This window comes from Panthera onca, chromosome A1 (assembly GCF_046562875.1).
Source record: "Panthera onca isolate mPanOnc1 chromosome A1, mPanOnc1 haplotype 2, whole genome shotgun sequence".
Lineage (NCBI taxonomy): Eukaryota > Metazoa > Chordata > Mammalia > Carnivora > Felidae > Panthera > Panthera onca.
In genome coordinates this window covers 11394436-11401404 of record NC_138339.1, presented here as the reverse complement: position 1 = coordinate 11401404, position 6969 = coordinate 11394436, and the positions used below count along the sequence as shown (strand labels likewise).

Here is a 6969-nt window from a genome sequence, read left to right as displayed (position 1 = left end):
GGGAACCAGACGTCGCAAGGAGAGGTCATTTCCACAACATTCCATTTATACACAGAACTAAATAGACAAGCGCAGAGTCACTACTGCCGTTAGAAGTTGGCAGAGTGGGAAAAGGAAGGAGCAGGTTGGGAATTGGGGTGTCATTAAAAAAATACAGGACCCCCCAAACTGGGGTGGCTGGGGAGAACTTGGTCCTGCTTCAACGCAAGTGGAATCACATCTAAAGCAGTTTGGGGAGGTCAGAACCATCAGGGATGGGCGGGGGGAGGAAGGTCCAGGGGGTGAGGGGGCTGTTTGTGGGTAAAGAGATTACCCTCCCCCTGCTGGGATCCGACACCCCCTCCAGTCTGGCAGGAAGGGTGCAGCCTGCAACCTCCCTTGGTGGGTCTGGGCCTGCCAGATACTCCAGGCAGGGGGCTGCAGGGGGCTCGCATAAGGCTTGCCCTCCAAGGAGATGACAACACTGGCTCCCAGCTTCTCTGACAGGGTGCAGCGGTTCTTGACCTCCTCATACAACAAGTTTGCTTGTAATTCATGCTTGATGTCCGTCAGCGTCTTCTTGATGGCGTCCTTGGAGCTGACTGAGATCATTTTGCTCTCAAGTAGTGCAGGCTCCAGTGCACAGAAGATAAACACCGGGTCCTCCTTCTTGCTGTCCTTGGTCTCACGGGTTGTGTCATAGAGGGCATAGTGGCAGTAGTTGTGTGGCAGCATCTTGACAAAGGTGGCGTCGCGGTCGTCCGTCGTCTGGCCCACATCGTCTGGCAAGGCTCTCCTTGCCCTCCTCGGGGGATGATGTTCTTCTTGTCCTTGATAAGGCAGAAGCCTACCGCCTTCTTGTGCTTCCTCACCTCCTCTCGTGTGGAGGACTTACACACTTCCACGTCACTGGACACTTTGATGACGCCATCAGAGACCGCCACACCGGAGGCCATGTTTCCGGAAGTGAAAGGGAGATTGCAAAGAGAGTCAGAAGGGTACCTGCCGCTGCTGTCGCATTCAACTGCCACATCAAGTACATTTCAACATCATCCATTATAACAAAAGATGTGACCCACCGCTCCCACACGAAACAAGATAGATACATGCTATCGTATAACAGACATTGACTTCTGGAAAGTTTGTTTTTTCAGAAAGAAAACTGTAAATAAATGTGTTTGCCATTATCTGTGTATATTAAAGAGATTCCAAAGTCCCTGTCAATGATCTCTCTCTCTTTTTCAAAGTTTGTTTATTTTTTCAAAGTTTATTTATTTAGAGAGAGATTTGGAATCCCAAGCAGGCTCTGTACTGAGCTACCTAGGCACCCTGGGTTTGTTTATTTGTTTATTTATTTATTTAAGTAATCTGTACACCCAACATGGGACTCAACTCATGACCCGACCTCAAAAGTTGCATGCTTTTTTGACTGAGCCAACCAGGTGCCCCTATTTATCTCTTAGAAAAAGAAAAAAATCACAGTCAAGGGGCTCTTGGGCAGCTCAGTTGGTTAAACATTGGACTCTTGATTTTTGCTCAGGTCGTGATCTCATGGTTTGTGAATTTGAGCCCTGCATGAGGCTCTGAGCTGACAGCATGGAGTCTCCTTGGGATTCTCTCTCACCCTCTTTCTCTGCCCCTCCCTTCCCCCTCAAAATAAATAAACTTAAAAAAAGTCACAAGTACAGTGAAGAATCTGGACATTGTGCTGACTGTTCTTGAAGAGAAATATGTCATCTGTCTGAGTGTAACATTTAAACTTTAGTGAACATATTAGCATAAGTAGTTCATAGGTGTAGGTCAGCATTGATTAGGGACTCATGAGGCAGGCCTATTCTTTTAAACTTTCCGCTGATCAAAACGCTTTTTCATCATGCAATCTACACAATCCAGTGGGTTAGTCATTTATGAATTGATTTTTTTTCTGCCTCCTTCTACTTGTCCTCTTTTCTAGTTTTCTGTTTACATTCCCATGGATGTCAAACATAGCACCCTCTCTTCATTTCACATTCCTGAGGATGCCAACTTTTCGAAGAGGCTGGGTTTCTTCAGGTTTCTGCAATGAGCAAAACACTTTGGGTAGCGGTACCCTCCTGTGTGACTCCATACCTATCCAGACAGTATAAGTGTTTGGATGGAACCAGGAAGCAGCAGCAGAGAATTCCAGCCCTGACCCAGCGGAGGGGTGATCCACTGGCATCATTCTACCAGCCTCCAGTGAGGGTGGGGTGGGGTGGGGACTTGAACTTGCTCTCAGGCAGGGGCAAGGGGAAGAGAGTGAGAGAGCGTGCATGCTTGCCCACAAAAGTCCCTACAACACCATCTCTTAGCGCAAAACTCCATGAGACCTCTCCTTAATGGTGAATCCTGGGCACTTTTTTAGTGCTTTGTCTGTAATTGTCATAATATGGGTGGTCTAATTTATGTTATTGGTATGTGTGTGCTTAACTGTCGGCTTTGCAAATTTCTTTGTAAGCACCTCGAGATCAGGGATGTCTCTAGCTGATCTTCACATACCTCATATGGTGAACAAGGAAAAGTGCTCAGTAAGTATTTGTTAACCTGAAATTTGATGATCTCTTTCATTCCCAAAATCCAATTATGCAACGTTTTCATCTAGAAGGGTTTTTCTCCCCCAATTATTTCTCTGAAACAGGCAACACTTAGACCAATACTTTGGCAACATTTAAGTCCAATTTAGACCCTCATCACTCATGACAAATCACATTGTTTAAAAATGGTGATCAGATGGGGCACCCGGGTGACTCAGTCATTAAGAGTCAGACTTTGGCTCAGGTCATGATCTCACAGTTCGTGGGTTCGAGCCCCACATGGGGCTCTGTGCAGACAGCTCAGAGCCTGGAGCCTGCTTTGGATTCTGTGTCTTCCTGTCTCTCTGCCCCTCTCCCGCTCACACACTCTCTCTCTCTCTCTCTCAAAAACAAATAAACATTAAAAAAATAAAAAATAATAAAATGGTGATCAGGCACAGGAGTTTGTTTTAACAAGCTCCACCACTCAAGAGTGTCAAGATGGTAGCAGGGCTCCCCCTGTGTAGATGGGAGCCACCATTTACTGTTCATCTTCCACTTTGCAAGAGTGGGAAAGTTCCACAGAGATCCACAAACGCCACCTTTCAGAATTAGGTATCTCACTTATGGTTCTAGAAAAACAGCATATTTATTTATGTCTGTTTGATTGACTTCATTAAATCTTTAATCCCCAAAGCATAAGTGCTTAACATGATTGATCATTTACATGAATAATTAAAATAGGAATTGGAGCTTTTCTTAAAAAAGAAATAATAGTTGAGTATAAACTAGAAATATGAGTTCTGTTCTCTCACCTCATCACACTTGAATCTGGGCCAGCTCTGGTACCAGGCTCTGGAGACTGACCGTCCTGTGGGGACAGTCAGCTCTGCCCAGTTGTGTCATTTGGCCAATTCCATATCCTCTCTCTGCCTCTATTTCCTTATCTTTAAAATGGGCATTATAACCCTTCATCTAATCCCATGACATTGTTGTGAGGCTTAAATAAGTCAACATGTATTAAAAGCTCACCGAGGAGCTTGGCACAGGGCAAGCACTAGTGACTGAGCAATTCGGTGAGACTGTAAGGTGTCGGGTGAGCATGTGTCCCATACATGTACGAGCGTGTGGGCCAAGTCTCTTTTAGGGGCATTGTGCTCTTTGGAAGCCATTTTCTTTCTTCTCCTAATACTAAAAGCAGCTGAAAGCTTTGCTGGTTGTTGAGAGAGGGCTAAATGAGCCATTTGGGGCTTGGAAATATTTCCGGGCTGAGGTTACAGGTTGATGGAATGGAGTTCCCTCCCCTTGGGTCCCTACGACTCTAGGATTCTTGGAGGATCCAGCTGCTACCCCAGTGAGGGGCAAGCTGCCTTCTGAGAGGACACAGAAGTGAGGGGAGCCAGGCCCAGGGATATTTGGATCAGGGGACTCATGAAGAAGAAAGCCACTGGGAGGACAGTAAGGAGGAAGGAGGACCAAGGTCCCAAATGTCAGGCTTTCAGCAGAGGTAGAAAGATGCTGTTCGTGATGTTGGCAGGAGTCAAAACTTGTAAAGACTTACTCACAGCGCTTAAGCGTGCATTAGGCAGATGCAGGGTTACTCTGCAAGGGCAGCAAGTCTTGAGGATGCTGTAAAAGCTCATTTAAGGGGACTCCCCACCCACTAACATTCTGTAGTTGCCCTTTAGAGAGCCTTGTGACATCTCGCTCTGTGCTTTCCGGATGTGGGCTTGCCTGACCCTCGCTCAGCAGGTTCTGGACAGTCAGATGCCAACTGAAACCCAAAGTCCACAAAAGGGATTATAGCACACACTGTGATCACAGGCAGCCTTCCGGCCACTGGCCAAGCCCTTCTGGTTTCTCCTTGGGATGTTTCACAATCTTTAGTCTGCTTCAGGAGACCACTCCTGGGATATGGGGACCCCAGATATTTGAAGAAACTTGAAAACAGGTTTTGATGTTTAGGCAGTTCTGCAAGGAGTGAGTGGCACGGGGTATGTTTGGTTATTCAATGTAGTTTCATTTCCGCATTCATGTTTGTCTGCTTCTGTTTGACCTGTTATGCTTCAATGTATTCTGTTTTAGTTACTTGATCTACACCCAACATCTCCAACACTGTAGAAGTAATTAAAATCAAATATTGTCTCTCTTCTGTTAGAAAACGGATACATGCATTTTTTGCCAAGCAAATGGCTTCCACATTTACCTTGGCACTGCATGCATTTTAGAACACCTCTTTCCTTCACCTCTCATAATAGGAAGAAAATGAGCACGTTGAATTCTACGGTGGATTTGTGGAAAGGTTTCTAATTCCACAATGCTGAATTGTTAAAATGGCGTGGCCTATGAATGATCTCATGTCACTAATACAAGATGAAAATCCTTGCAGGCAATCGCTTTTCCTAATTCTTGTTTGATTTTCTGAGAGCAGACACCATTATTCAAAGCACACATGAAATCGTGCACCTGGGCATTTAAATTTGGGACTGAATCTCCTACAGACCCGAGCTTGAAAAAAGGTTTCAGGGAATTAGCATTTTCCCAGCAGCAGATTTAATAACCCTGAAAAAGGGGTTGTGAATCCTACTGTCCATCATGGAGCTCAGTTACTTTAAAGTGCCGTACGAGGGAGATAGATTTTATTAAGGAGATTTCTATTCCACCGACAAGGCACTGGAAAATTGTAATAGACATAAAAAACCAATCATGTATTATGAGATGATTTGTCAGGTTTCTGGGTTTTTTTCCCCCTGGCTTATGCTATTTGGTGCTGCAAATAAGCAGTACTAAAGAAATGTCTTAGACAGCAGCTTGCTTTGGAGAAATAAAATCCAATCTGTGTGGAGTCTAGAAAGGAAAGCCCCTTTCTACCATCCCTATGCCTTTTCTTTTAATTTTTAATGTTTATTTTTATGTTTGAGAGAGAGAGTGTGAATGGGGAAACGGTAGAGAGAGAGGAGACACGGAATCCTAAGCAGGCTCCAGGCTCTGAGCTGTCAGCACAGAGCCCTATGCGGGACATGAACTCAGGAACTGTGAGATCATGACCTGAGCCGAAGTTGGATGCTTAACTGACTGAACTACCAGGCGCCCCTCTCTCTTTTTTTTTTAAGTTTATTTATCTACTTAGAGAGAGAGAGAGAGAGACTGTGTGTGTGTGTGTGTGTGTGTGTGTGTGTGTGTGTGTATCAGTGGGGAAGAGGCAGTGAGGGACAGAGAGAGAATCCCAAGTGACTCAGCACAGAGCCTGATGCAGGGCTCAAACTCATGAACTGTGAGATCAGGACCTGAGCTGAAGTCAGGTCGGACGCTTAACTGACTGAGCCACCCAGACACCCCCTACCATCATTATGCTTTTTCTTATGTGTCATTCATTCATTCCTCATTTGGATTTCACTGTTGCTTCCCACATTAGGTGCAAAATTCACAGCCCTTGTTGGCTTTTGTGAGAATTTGGAAGGGTAGATTGAGCATCTTTCTCTGGTGGGTCCTTTTCTTCTCATTCTAGGACCACGTGTCCATGTGCTTATGCATATGCAGGACCTGAATCTTGTAGGCAAAATAGCATGTGACGGGTGGTAGGGGGAGGGGAGGGCAGAGGGAGGCAAGAGGGGCCTGCGACTGAGCCATGGCACTTTGCCATCCAGCTGTGATCCCGCACAGGACAAGGCTGTGATTCCTTCAGGCCGCTTTGACTAAATCTTGTGATAGTAAGGAGGCATAATCAGTAGAGCCCCTGGATTCTCTAGACTGATTGTTGCAATTCTCTGCTTTGAATTGCCACTGGAAATTTTAGCTGTGTGCATGTTATGTGCTTTTTAAATTTATAATCACCCGTCTATTCACACAACAAGTATTTATCGAATATCTACCATGCGCCAGGCATGTTTCCAGTGCTTGGAGGTACAATAGTGGAAAAAACTCACAGACATCGTCTTCATTCTTACACTAACAGAGATGCTGGCTTAGTGGGAAGGAAGACATTAAATAAAGAACAACATAGGGGGACAGGTGAAATAGGCGAACGGGATTAAGAGTACCCTTACGAGTAATGCATAGACTTGTTGAATCACTAGATTGTACACCTGAAACTAATATAACACTGTGTTAAGCTTATCGGAATTTAAAAAATAAAGAAAAAAGTTTTTAAAAAGGAAAAGCAAAACTCCCTCCTGATCGCAGCGCCCCCTACACCATATGTTGTTGAAACTCCCTCTAGTCATTTTTATACGCATATATATTATAATAAATTAAAACGGATTTATTTTAAACAATTAAAAAAGAACAACACAAGTATACAGTTGCAGACTGGACAGGGGAGTGGCTCTCTGAGAAGCAAAACTCAGTGTGCATAGAGTGACTCTGGCAGGGGAACCTGTTTTTATTTATTTATTTATTTATTTATTTAATATTTCGAGAGAGAGAGAGAAAGAGAGAGTGTGTGAATGGGGAAGAGGGG

The 6969-nt window shown here is 44.7% G+C and overlaps 1 pseudogene; it reads right to left on the bottom strand.

Moving 5' to 3' along the window:
• Positions 1-263: 263 nt before the first annotated feature.
• On the bottom strand, positions 264-1048 carry LOC132680080 (cofilin-1 pseudogene; annotated as a pseudogene).
• Between the last annotated feature and the right edge of the window lie 5921 nt (positions 1049-6969).